Source organism: Chiloscyllium punctatum, chromosome 18, assembly GCF_047496795.1.
Source record: "Chiloscyllium punctatum isolate Juve2018m chromosome 18, sChiPun1.3, whole genome shotgun sequence".
Classification (NCBI taxonomy): domain Eukaryota; kingdom Metazoa; phylum Chordata; class Chondrichthyes; order Orectolobiformes; family Hemiscylliidae; genus Chiloscyllium; species Chiloscyllium punctatum.
In genome coordinates this window covers 51,389,424-51,401,897 of record NC_092756.1, presented here as the reverse complement: position 1 = coordinate 51,401,897, position 12,474 = coordinate 51,389,424, and positions in this window count along the sequence as shown.

The following is a 12,474-nucleotide window of genomic DNA, read 5'->3' as shown; positions in this document are numbered from 1 at the left end:
TGAAAGTGAATGTCAGAGTGATCACAAGATACAGTCTATGACATTTGATAGAAGAAGGAATTTGCATAATTTCATGATTATTTAACGTTAATAAATAATTAACTCCTCAGGTACTGAAGCAGTCCAAGTCCAAGTACAACACGATCTGGACAATATCCAGGCTTGGGCTTACAGGAGGCAAGTAACATACATGCCACACTTAGGCAGGCTATCACGTATAATAAATAAACTAACCACCACCATCCCTTGACATTCGATGGTGTTACCATGACTGAACACCCACTATCAACATTATCCTGTGGATTATCATTGATCAGGAACTGAATTGGTCTCACCACATAAACAAAGTGGCTACAAGAGTAATTCAACGTTTGGCTCCTGAAATCCTGTCCAACAGCTGCCAGACATAAGTCACGAGTGTGATGGAATACTCTCCACTTGCCTTGGTGAGTGCAGCCCTAATAACACTCAAGAAATTTGACACCATCCAGAATAAAACAGCCCGCCTGCTTGGAAATGCATCCACAAGCATCCACCCCTCACCACTACTGATGCTCCATAGCAGCAGTGTGTACTATCTACAAGATGAATTGCAGGAATTCACCAACCAGCACCTTCCAAACACATGGCCACTTCCATCTAGAAGGATTAGGCAGCAGCTTTCTAGAAAGACAACTAACTTCACGTTCCAAACCGAGGTACTAACCAACCTGACTTGGAAATATATCGCCGTTCTTTCACTGGGTCAAATCCTGAATCCTTATCCCAATGGCATCGTTGGCCAACACACAACAGTTATACTGCAGCGGTTCAAGCTGACAATTCATCCCCAATTTCTCAAGGGTAACTCGCAATGGGCAATAACTTTGTTTGGCAGACGTTTCATCCCCTGTCTCGGTAACATCCTCAGTGCTTGGGAGCCTCCTGTGAAGTGCTTCTGTGATCTTTCCTCCAGAATTTGTAGTGGTTTGAATCTGCCATTTCCGTTTGTCAGTTCCAGCTGTCCGTTGCAGTGGTCGAAATATTGGGTCCAGGTAGATGTGCTTATTGATTTAATCTAGATGAGTGCCATGCCTCTAGGAATTCCCTGGCTGTTCTCTGTTTGGCTTGTCCTATAACACGTAACCTCAACACCGAGGAGAGGGAAGCACTAAAATTTATAAGAAACGATAAGAACATAAGCATACTACCAACAGACAAAGGCAGAATGACGGTCATCCTGGACAAAGCAGAGTAAATCCAAAAAGCGTCACACCTACTTGCAGATACCAACACCTACCAAGAGAGGGACTTTGACCCCATCCCACAGTTCACCAATAGGATAAACAACACACTGACGAACCTACAAAAAAAACAGACAGATAACCAGGTTTGACCTACAAAGAATGAAACCTGGAAGCAATAATACCCCCAGACTCTATGGACTACCTAAAGTTCACAAACCAGACATCCCACTCAGACCAATACTATCACTACCATCACTCAATCTGGCTAAAGAACTACAGCAGAAACTGAAACACCTGATCAGCGGATCCAGACACTCTGTACAGTCAACACAGGAATTCTTGGACATCATCAGAAATATACACATAGACAAGGAAGAAACCATGGTCTCATTCGATGTAACGGCACTGTTCACCTCCATCGACAAAACCCTAGCCAGAGAAACAATAGCCAACCTACTGCACATACAGAACAGACAACAGGACGGTGAACCTATCAACAAAGACGGCATACTCAAGCTACTGGACCTGTGCCTCACAACACACTTCACATTCAACAACTAAATATATGAACAAATCAACGGCACACCCATGGGCTCACCCATCTCTGGACTCATAGCAGAAGCGGTAATGCAAAGATTAGAACATACAGTCTTACCGCAAATTCACCCCAAACTCTGGGTCAGATATGTGGATGACACCTTTGTAATCATTAAAAACACAGAAATAGAGAACACACACCGGATCATAAACGCCACACTCACAGGAATCCGATTCACTCGAGAGGAAGAAAAGAACAACCAACTCCCATTCCTAGATGTGATGGTACAGAGAACACCAAACGGAGAATTCACCACAAAGCTATACAGGAAAGCCACACACACAGACCAAGTCCTGAACTACGAAAGCAACCACCCCAATACACACAAAACAAGTTACATCAAGACACTGTTAAAAAGGGACACAACACACTGCAGTATACCAGAACTACATAAAGAGGAAGAAGAACACCTATACAAAGTATTCGCCAAAAACGGAGACACGCGCAATTTCCTCCACAGATCCCTCAGGGAAAAAAAAATGGAATGAAGACATGCCACGACCTGAAGGACTAGCCACACTTCCATACATCAGGAACATTTCCGAACTGACAGCCAGACTACTGCGACCACTAGGACTCATAACAGCACACAAGCCAACAGCCACTCTCAGACAACAACTCACCAGAACGAAGGACCCGATACCCATCATGAGCAAAAGCAATGTAGTGTACAAAATCCCATGCGAGGACCGCACAAAACACTGCATCGGACAAACGGGAAGAGAGCTAACGATCCGCATCCATGAAAACCAACTAGCCACGAAACGACACGACCAGCTATCCTTAGTAGTCACACACGCAGATGACAAGCAACATGAGTTCGCCTGGGACAACGCTACTATTATCGGACAAGCGTAACAGAGAACAGCGAGGGAATTCCTAGAGGCATGGCACTCATCCACAGATTCAATCAAAAAGCACATCGACCTGAACCCAATATACCGGCCACTACAGCGGATAGCTGGAACTGACAACCGGAGGCGGCAGATTCAAACCACTATAAATGCCGGAAGAAAGATCACAGGAGGCTCCCATGCACTGAGGATGTCACCTAGACAGGGGATGAAACATCTGCAACACAAATTCCCAACTCGGCGAACAGAACTACAACAGTGATCATGTAACTATACGGGTAATTCAGAGGCACGGGCTGTGAATCCAAGGCAGTATTTCACACCCTACCACAGCCGATGACAGAGCTTAATTCGAATGACAAAATTTGGAATAAAACTTAATTTCACTCATTGAAGCCAGAAACCGTTAAGATATATTTTTATTATTTTGCTGATAGTCTTTGGTAAATAAACTTCACATTATTATCGAGTCCGAACTCAGTGTGACTTCAGAGGCACAGCAACATTGTTGGCTCCATTTTGTCTTGAAAAATGGCCGCGTAGTCAAGGACAATTAGTGATGGACAACAAATGGTGCCCTTGCCCGTGATACTGGCATCCCGTGAAACAACAGCATTAAAGTTGAAATAAACCAAGGAGCGGTGGCTGCTAGAGGTCGAAAATAAAACTCTCCAGCGTCGGAAAGTGTTGGAGAATCTCAGCAGGTATGGCAGCCTCTGTCAGGAGAAATGCAGATAACGGTTTGAGTCCAGTTACCCTGCTTCACAACTGAAAGCAAACAGGGAAATAATATTATTTATCCTGGTATCATGGATGGGTGGGTTGGAGGGAGAGGTGGGGGCTAGGTTTAAATTGAATGGATTGAGAAATGGCCAGAAAAAGAGAGGAAATGAAATGAAAAGTGAGCAAAGGGATTGCTGATGATAAACTGAAAGGAAAACAAAATGGCAAGTTATTCTCACATTTCCCCATTTCCCATATTCCTGAATATCGCGTCCATTTAGATATGTCCCTGTTTAAAGTGAGTTAGGTTCCCTCTATCTCTCTTCTATTGTTTGTGATGATCAAATCCATTGGCAATACTGGTGGTGCTCTTATAGTTGCTGAGATATCGAGGAAGGTAATACGACATTGTCAACTGCTTCTTTGGAGAGGGAAACTCTTACTATGGGACTGTGCAGAGAGGCAATGGCTTTCTCAGCCAGGAAGAGAAACTCAGGAGTGGAAATTGTTTTCAACACTGAGCGCGTGCACCTTCCGTGTGGGGAATTGACTTGATCCTGTCATTGGAAAATAAGTGGAGTTCCTGTGGATGCTTATCTCGGGTTTGTATCATCAGCTGCTGGGTCTGGTGACCCCACTCTACACAGTGCATTTACAGAGTGTCTGGGTCCATGGTAAACAAATGGAGATGAGGTGCCACATACGGAAAGCTCTATAAATAGGGAGGTGCAGGACAGTACATGATCTTTCCTGGGATTTCCCGGGACATTTGTCTCAGCTGGACCAAGTGACACGTACGAAAGCAGTTTGTTTCAAAATTGAGGTGGTCACTGAGCTGTGTCCCCTCCTTCAGTATACTATGTAACCTCACACCAGTGAGAGGACTGTACTGATGCTCACCATAAATTAAACTGGATTAATTCTGGAACTTTGCAGGCAGGGGTGAGTAACATATCCATCATCACCGGAGTGCAGTCCTCCGATATATTCACTTTCTGACAGAACCCATTTGTCTGCTGAGAGCAATATATTGTGTCCATCTCCCTGAGGAAGATACTGAAAGAATCTTCCAGAAATACAAGGGAACAGAGTGACTGGTAAAAATGAGGAACAACAGGAAATTAGAATCAATAAAGTTATGTCTTTCAAAATCTCATTGAATTTAAGGTTGGTATATTGCTGCATCCCATGAGCTACATCCCAGAGTATTGAGGAGGTGGCAGTAGAGCTCGTGAAAGAATTACTGATTATTCTTCAAAGCTGGTTAGATTCTGGAAAGGATCCTCCAGACTGGAGAGCAGCGATTGTAAACCTAAATATTTAAAACTGGACGGAGAGAGCAAACAGCAGACTAAGCAGTGTTTAGCTTGGTGTAAGCTGTGAGAAAAACATTGGAACCTTTTGTGAGGAATGTGACAACTAGACACATGGAAAATAATGACATGATTCGGTAGAGTCAATCCAGATTCAGGAAGGGGAAATGATCTTGATCTGTAATAAATCTGCTGGACTTCGTGGAGGATGTCCGTTGTGACATCGACAATTGAGAACCAGTGGGGATGAAGTATTTGAATTTTCAGCAGACGTTTGACATGGTTGAATACAGGTGAGTGGGTAATGTTAGCGTCCATGGGTAGGTAGGGGTGGATTACACCGAATGTATTAAAATTTGGATAATCGAGAAAATGAAGAGAGTAATACAACTGTCTGGAGTGATGTCTTTGGGGTATCAGAAGGATCAGTGTTTGGGCAATAGCTCTTCACAAGATATAAAATATTTCAGATATGAACAACAAATATCATCATTCACATTTGTATTCATTAAATAGTGAGAGGTTGGGAAGTGCTGTTGTTGAAACAGACCTGGATGTGCTTGGTCATAAGTCACAAACGGAATTTTTATGCAGCAGGAAGTAAACGAATGTGGCTCTTCATGCAAAATGATTTAAGTACCAGAGTAAATGTATCTTTCCCAATGATAGTGTTTTGTTCAGAGACTGTTAGGTGTATTGTGTACAGGCTAAATCAGCTTTATAAATACTGATCTTGTCAGTGATTCAGTCCAAAGGGGTTTCACCAGACTAAACCCTGGCATGATGTTGCCATGAGGAGAAAGTGAAGAAACTTGGGCTTAATAAAGTGTGTTAACGTGTTTGTGAGTATTTATTTTAAAAAAACTGCTGAAGCACATTAAGTGTTGAAGATACAAAATTGCCTTATTAGATCAATTAAATGCATACCCAGGCAATTTCACATTTCCTATGTATTGGAGTGCAAATATATCCGCTTTAAATATATTGGCTGTGCCTGTTCTAGTCGAGGAGAGATATGCATGGTACCAGCATGTAGATTGTGGTTTTTGAGGGTGGTGGTGGGAGGTTCAGCCGGTTACAGTATTGCAAACGGACAACGCAGCAGAATCAACGAGATTGGGATAAGAAAACATGCATCACTCTCCCTCACTACTAACTTCACGAGAGCAATAGCCAGCGGTACCAACATTCAATACAGTCCAGTAGTTTTTGTGAACTAAAGGAACCATACTGAAATGGGGTTAAATGGAGCTGTTTGTTCAGTGACTGTGATTGATGCCAGTCTCCATGGATTCTGGTTGTGTCACTGGATGTTTTCCGTCTCCTATTAGTAAGGGGCCACTTGCAATGGTTTATGCCATTGTAGCAGCAGATGCATCAACTCCAACGCTCAAAGGGATCAGCAGCCGCAGAGACAAGAAAAAAGGAGATTTAAACATCTGAGAATAGTCTGGAATGATCCATTAATGGATCAGAATCTGAGAACATTAGACTGGAATGCTGCAACAATGGACAGGAGTTTATCTGCGGGTCTTTTCAATTTTTTCTGGTCTTGGTCAACATTACCAGAACGGATATATGGTGCACTGCTCATAATCCAGGCGGGTTACTATCCTATCCTCGCTATTGTTGGTGTTCCTGGTAAGTTTCTTCATCTCTATCCATTTATTAATCTCTTCGACCATAGCGAACTTCTTTGCTATTTCTGTTGTCTATATTTGACAAAGACGGGAACTATTGTCTTCAGTTTCAAATGCAAATTCCATTGATTACCCACAAGTTTCAGAACCGCCCACACCCCCACCCTCACAAACCTCTGAGAACAAGCCTGTTCAGAATACCGAAGTACCTTTCTTCCCTGAATTCATTTATGTCTCGGTATTCTGTCCATCACCAAACCTATCTACTACCAGCTCGATTATATGCCCAGTCACCATCTTGGCATCAATGCTAACGCTTAATAGACCATTATCTATGCCTTGGTAAAATTCAGACGTTACGGTTCCACCTCTCTTCTAAGCACTCTTTCAGTTGCAAATATTTCGATCACAACTTTGTTCTTGTGTCTAAAATAACTTAATGACAGGAACACTCTCTCAGAGCAGTAATGTCGGAAGAAATGAAATTCAGATGCACAGGGTATTACACAGAAAGACACTGTTCCACATCCTACCACAGACGATGTCAGAAAGTAAATACACAAGACAGGAATTGGGAAAAAGAACAAGTTTTACTAATAATAACCATCAGCATTTTGTCTATACGTTTATCTATTTCACTGATGCTCTTTGGTAAATAGATTTTGCGTTATTATCTGGTCTGGCTTAAGATTGATGTGAGACCCACAGCAAGGTTCTTGGTTCTGTACTGCCTGAAAGAATGACCTTGCAGTAAATGACATTTGGTTTGGTCAACAAATGCTGCCCCCGTCAGCGATGCAGACATTCCAAGTAATAACAAAATTAAAGGTTAAATAAAGCAAATAATGATGCAACAGATCAGAAACAATAAAGAACGAGAAAGTGCCAGACAAACTGAGCAGATTTGACAGCCCCCTCGGGTCGAGAGAAAAATAGAATTGGAAATTCGATTCTAATGACCATACATCAGAACTGAACACAGTTGGGAAATAGTGTGATTGATGTTGGTGACACAGACATCTGTTATGAAGGGGAGAAGGACTGAGTTGAATAGATGGAGAAAGAGAGAGATAGAGAGAAAGATGCAAACAAAGTGATTGTCGATGATCAGCTGGGATGGAAATAAAAAATGAAATTAAACATTACTTATGTTTTTTCTGTTCCTTTATTAATGATAATCATGACCATGAAAGATATATGTCAAAGTCCCTGTTTAAAGTTATTTATGTCTGTTTTTCTCTCTTCCCTGTGTGTGATCATCGTCTTTATTCATTAATGGGATACTGGGCCAGTATTTAATTCCCTTTCCTCATTGTCCTTGAGAAGGTTTTGGTGAGCTGCCTTCCTGACCCACTGCAGTCTGTGGGCTGTAAGTAGTCAGTGCTGAGTCCATGTGGTTTCGTTTCTTTGAGGTTTTGAAATGACTGATATAACTGAGTGGCTGGCTTGGCCATTTCAAACTGTAACTGAGAGTTAACCACATTGCTGTGGAGGTACATGTAAGCCTGACCAGCTGAAGATGGTCGATTTCCTTTCCTGAAGGGCATGAGGGTGCAAGGTAGGACAATCGACAATGGTTTCATTGTTTCATTTGATTCTTAATTCCTGATATTCTATTGAATTCAATTTCCAACATTTGCCAAGATGGAAATAAAATCCGGTGTCTGATTCTCTGGATTAATAATCGGAGAAAATACAGCTAGATCATCGCCTCCTCAGTATCTCCAATCAACTCCAATGGCAATAGTGATGTTGTTGTTGGGGTGGCTTTGCTTCATAAGGTAAATAGATCATTGGCAAAAAATGCCATCCTTCTCATTTTGTATTTATGAGAAGGTGAGATGATGGGAAGTGCTCTTGGTGAAAAGGAGCTGGATGTCCTTGATCAGGAGGCACTAACAGAATTCCTACTGAGCAGTCGTGTACTGGCAGGTGGGACTAGATTAGTTTGGGATAGCTGCTCGGCATATACGGGTCTGTCTGAAGGATCTGTTTCCATGCTGTACATCTCTAGGACTCTATTACTCAGCAAGTAATCAGTACAATAAATGAGTAGGAGCGTTCATTACAAAATGATTAATGTTTCAGAGTGAAGACACCGTCCTGCAGTTGTGGAGTGTACCTGAGGCAGTATTTTCTTTCTATTATAATCTCCTTGCTACAGAGAGACGTTGTAATAGAGTTTCACCAGACTAATCCTTGCTGTGATTGGACCATGAGGAGATTGTGAAGGAAATGCGCATTTAATTTTTAACGCTACAAAAAGAATAAAATGTGTTTGCATTAACACTGGAGTGTTATCAATCAATACTCATTATTTCCAAAACAAAACACGGATAGCATTAGATATAACATGTTTTCCATGATATGAGTCTTCACACGGGGACAAATATGTAGATAAGAATGGTTTAGAAGGATATGGACCAAGCGCAGGGAAATGGGGTTCGCATGGATGGACATTTTGATCAGCATGAACTAGTTTGTGCTAATGGGCCTGTCTCCGTGCTATAGGATTCTCTGACTCTATGATAGTTTACAGAGCTCTATGGAGCCCCATGTTGGTTGAGAGAGAGCTCCAGGTTCTGAATGAATTCTCACTGACTGGATGTACAGTTGGTGGATGACCCTGAATTGAACATCATGTTGTTCACAAATCTGTCATCAGCCACACTCTGCACTCTGATAGTATTAACCATTCCCACCAGCTTCTGACCTCCATACAGAACACTAGCCTGTCTTCTCTGTCACAAACCAATCCTTCCTTTTGCTAAAAGTTGTTCATTGGCTGAAGTAGACACTGTCCTTGATGTTTTTCAGAGGGTTAATAAAACGGGGCCAGGCTACGATCGGTCTGGTTTGGTACAGACATGAAAGGGATTTTCAGAGGCCTTCTACTTATATGTAAACAGATGAAATACAGGCCAAAGTGGTCATGCTTTAGAAGTGACCTGTATAATGAACGGGGAGTTGGCAGCTCTTTTAGCTGAGCTAGCTGAGTTGAGCTGAGCTGAGCAGTTTTCAGTTGAGTCTTGAACTAGGCAGTTCAACTGGGAGCTGTGTGGAAACTCTCTCTTTTCCGCTCTTCAGCTTCAACCTGGAAGCATGCATTCCATTATTAGGTTTTTACAAGGGAGTTGGATTATTGGGAATATTGTGTATATTTGGAATAGTATAATTAAGTCCAGCTGAATAGGTTGAACTCTGTTCGGGTTCTTTATTCTGTTCTTTTCGTTTCATTGCATAATTTTGTGAATAACGTTCTTGTCTGATTTAAAATCTAATAGTCACCCTAGCTAAATTACTCCCGGTAATTTTGTTTGGATAAATACCAAACCAAACTGCAAAGTTATGCTCTGGGCTGCTTGCTTAAAAATGTTTTGAGTAGTCTAGCCTCGACCATAACAGACTGGGGGCTCATTGCTGGATTTTCGACAGCAAGTAAGAAATGCTAGTGTCTTTATTGCGAGTATTAGTTTGATTCGCTTGACAAAACTTAAATAGTAATGGTATTCCAGTCGACAAACGTTTCCTGGGTTAGCATACCGTGACTTTGGAAATTTTACGAAAACTGAATAAGACCAATTTGCAAGAATTAGCGGAGCAGCTGGAATTGGAACTGACTGCTTCTGTGAGGAGAGGAGAGCTAATTACGCAGTAGCTTGTCAATTAAACTTTCTGGAGAAACCAACATAATCCATAGAGATGGCAAGAATTCAGTTGCAAATGACACATCTTGAGTTAGCGGTGAGACGTAAGGAAAGGGCAGCCAAAATGAAACACTTGACTTTCGATAAAATGCAGAAGGCGGGGGGGGGGGGGGGTGGGGGGGAGAGAGAGAGCAGCAGAACAGAGAGTAAAAAGAAAGAATGGCAAAAGAGAGAGCAGCAGGGGAGAGAGAAAGAGAGAGCATTTGAATAGCAAAAACTGACACTTAAAAAGAAAAGTCAGTGTAAAAGGCTGGAGATAACGGCTGAGGGTGTGCTTAGTAAGGAAAAGAGTGGGCATGAGTAAGCCCCTGGTAGTCAGAAGCCTAGTGAGAATTTGGTTGTGTATGTTCAAGCATTGCCTCAATTTGATGAGAAGAATGTGATGCTCTTTTCGTCTCATTTGAAAAGTTGGCTAAACAAATGCAATGGCTTGAGGCAATGTGGGTTTTGTTGATCCAAACAAAACTTGTAGGTAGGACTGGGGAGGTATTCACATCCCTATCAGAGGAAGTTTCTGGGGAGTCTGAAGAGGTTTAAAAAACATGTTGTCTGCATATACAACCTTTCAGGAATCTAATGAGGATCCTGGTCAAACCTACACAGAATGTATAAGCATCAAACAGACTAATTTCGATAGATGGATAAAAACTTTAAAATTCAAGCAAAGCTATAATGCCCTGAGAGAGGTGAGTATTTGGAGGAATTCAAAACTTCACTGCCTGAAACAATGCAAACTCAGGTGGAATAGCAGAGACTGTAAATAGCAATGTTGGCTGCTGAAATGGCTGATGATTATGAACTGGTACATAAACTTGGTTTCCTTTCCAGAACCAGTTCTGGTCTCTGTGGGACAATAATTGGAGCAAAGAGAAATCCTCACGTGCGAAGGGAAAGGTAGATCACAGTGTAGAACGTAATGATAATTTACCACAGTAATAAAGAAAACCTTGAGAAGGACAAAAAGTTAAAAGTTTTCATTGTAATAAAGTGGGCCACACAAAATCACAGTGTTAGTGGGCTGGGAGAAAAACCAAATGTAGGTTAACCAGAGTTCGTTGAACTAGTAACAAAAAGCATAGGGGGAGTTAGGCAAATGACTCAGAGTGTACAAGATGATCAGTGGACGTGCTAAATCTTCGTCAAAAAATCTACATGGAAGGGTAAAGTTTATTCACATAGGCCAGGAGTAATTGATAAGGAGGATCCAATATTATTGATACAGGATATTTTCAGACTGTAATGCTGAGGGGTGAGGCTTTATGCACTCTTGAGAGACTATTGCCAGACAATGTGCTGGGAACAGGCAAAAAGTTATGCAAAGTGAGGCTAGGTAGTCAAGAGAAGAGTGGAGAATGTGTGGTCGGAGTACTGGACCCCCAACCCAGCTGCAGGAATAAAATTTGTCCTTGCAACTAATATAGCTGATTTACTGGTAGGCATGCTGCGTACTCTAGTTGAAATGCTGGTGGAGATGCAGGCAACTGAAGACCTGGAGAATGTTTAACCAGGAATTTCCCCTAATTGCGTGATCAGGAGATCACAAATGCACAGGTTGAAGCAGGATAAAGGCACAAATAAGGAAACAGACGTAGAGTTATCCGAACGTTTCTTTTTGATCAGATAAATGGAACAGAGAAGGAGCAAGTATGGAAACATGAACGTATTTTTAGTTCTGCTAAGGTGATTGAATTACAGCAGAATGATGAGGAGTCACAAAAGTCATATCAAAAGACATTTAGCAAGAAAGAGAATGAATGCATCCCTCTATCTTATTACTTAACAAATGATGTCTTAATGCGGATATAGAGATCAGTGTACTTTGACGCAGATCAGGCGTGGACAGAAATTCTTCAAATTGTTTTGCCTGTTGGGTATAGAAAGGACGCGCTGCGAGTGGCACATGAGCTACCACTTGGAGATCATTTTGGGCTTAGAACATTACAGTCTGGAATTCAAAGATATTTTCAATGGCCTGGACTACACAAAGATGTAGTTGAATTTTGCCAGACGTCTCAAACATGTCACACAGGCAGTAATAAAACCTGCCATTTTAATAACTGTTCCAGCATTTGAGGAACCTTTCACAAGAGTCTTGAAAGATTGTGTCGGTCCACTACCTCAAACAAAAAGTGGAAATAAGTATTTATTTGCAATAATGAATGTGTCGACTAGATTTCCAGGGGCAGACCCATTATGCAGCATCACAGCAAAAAGAGTTGTCGAAAAAATGCTTATTATTTTTACGAGGTACGGACTACCAATAGTGCTCCAGACAGATCAAATCTCACATCCGAACTATTCAAGGAGATGATGGATAACTTGTGAATAAAGCAATCCAAATCTACTGCATACTTTTTGGAATCACAGGGAGCATGAGTGAGATGGCAGCAAACACTGAAGACCATGTTGAGGT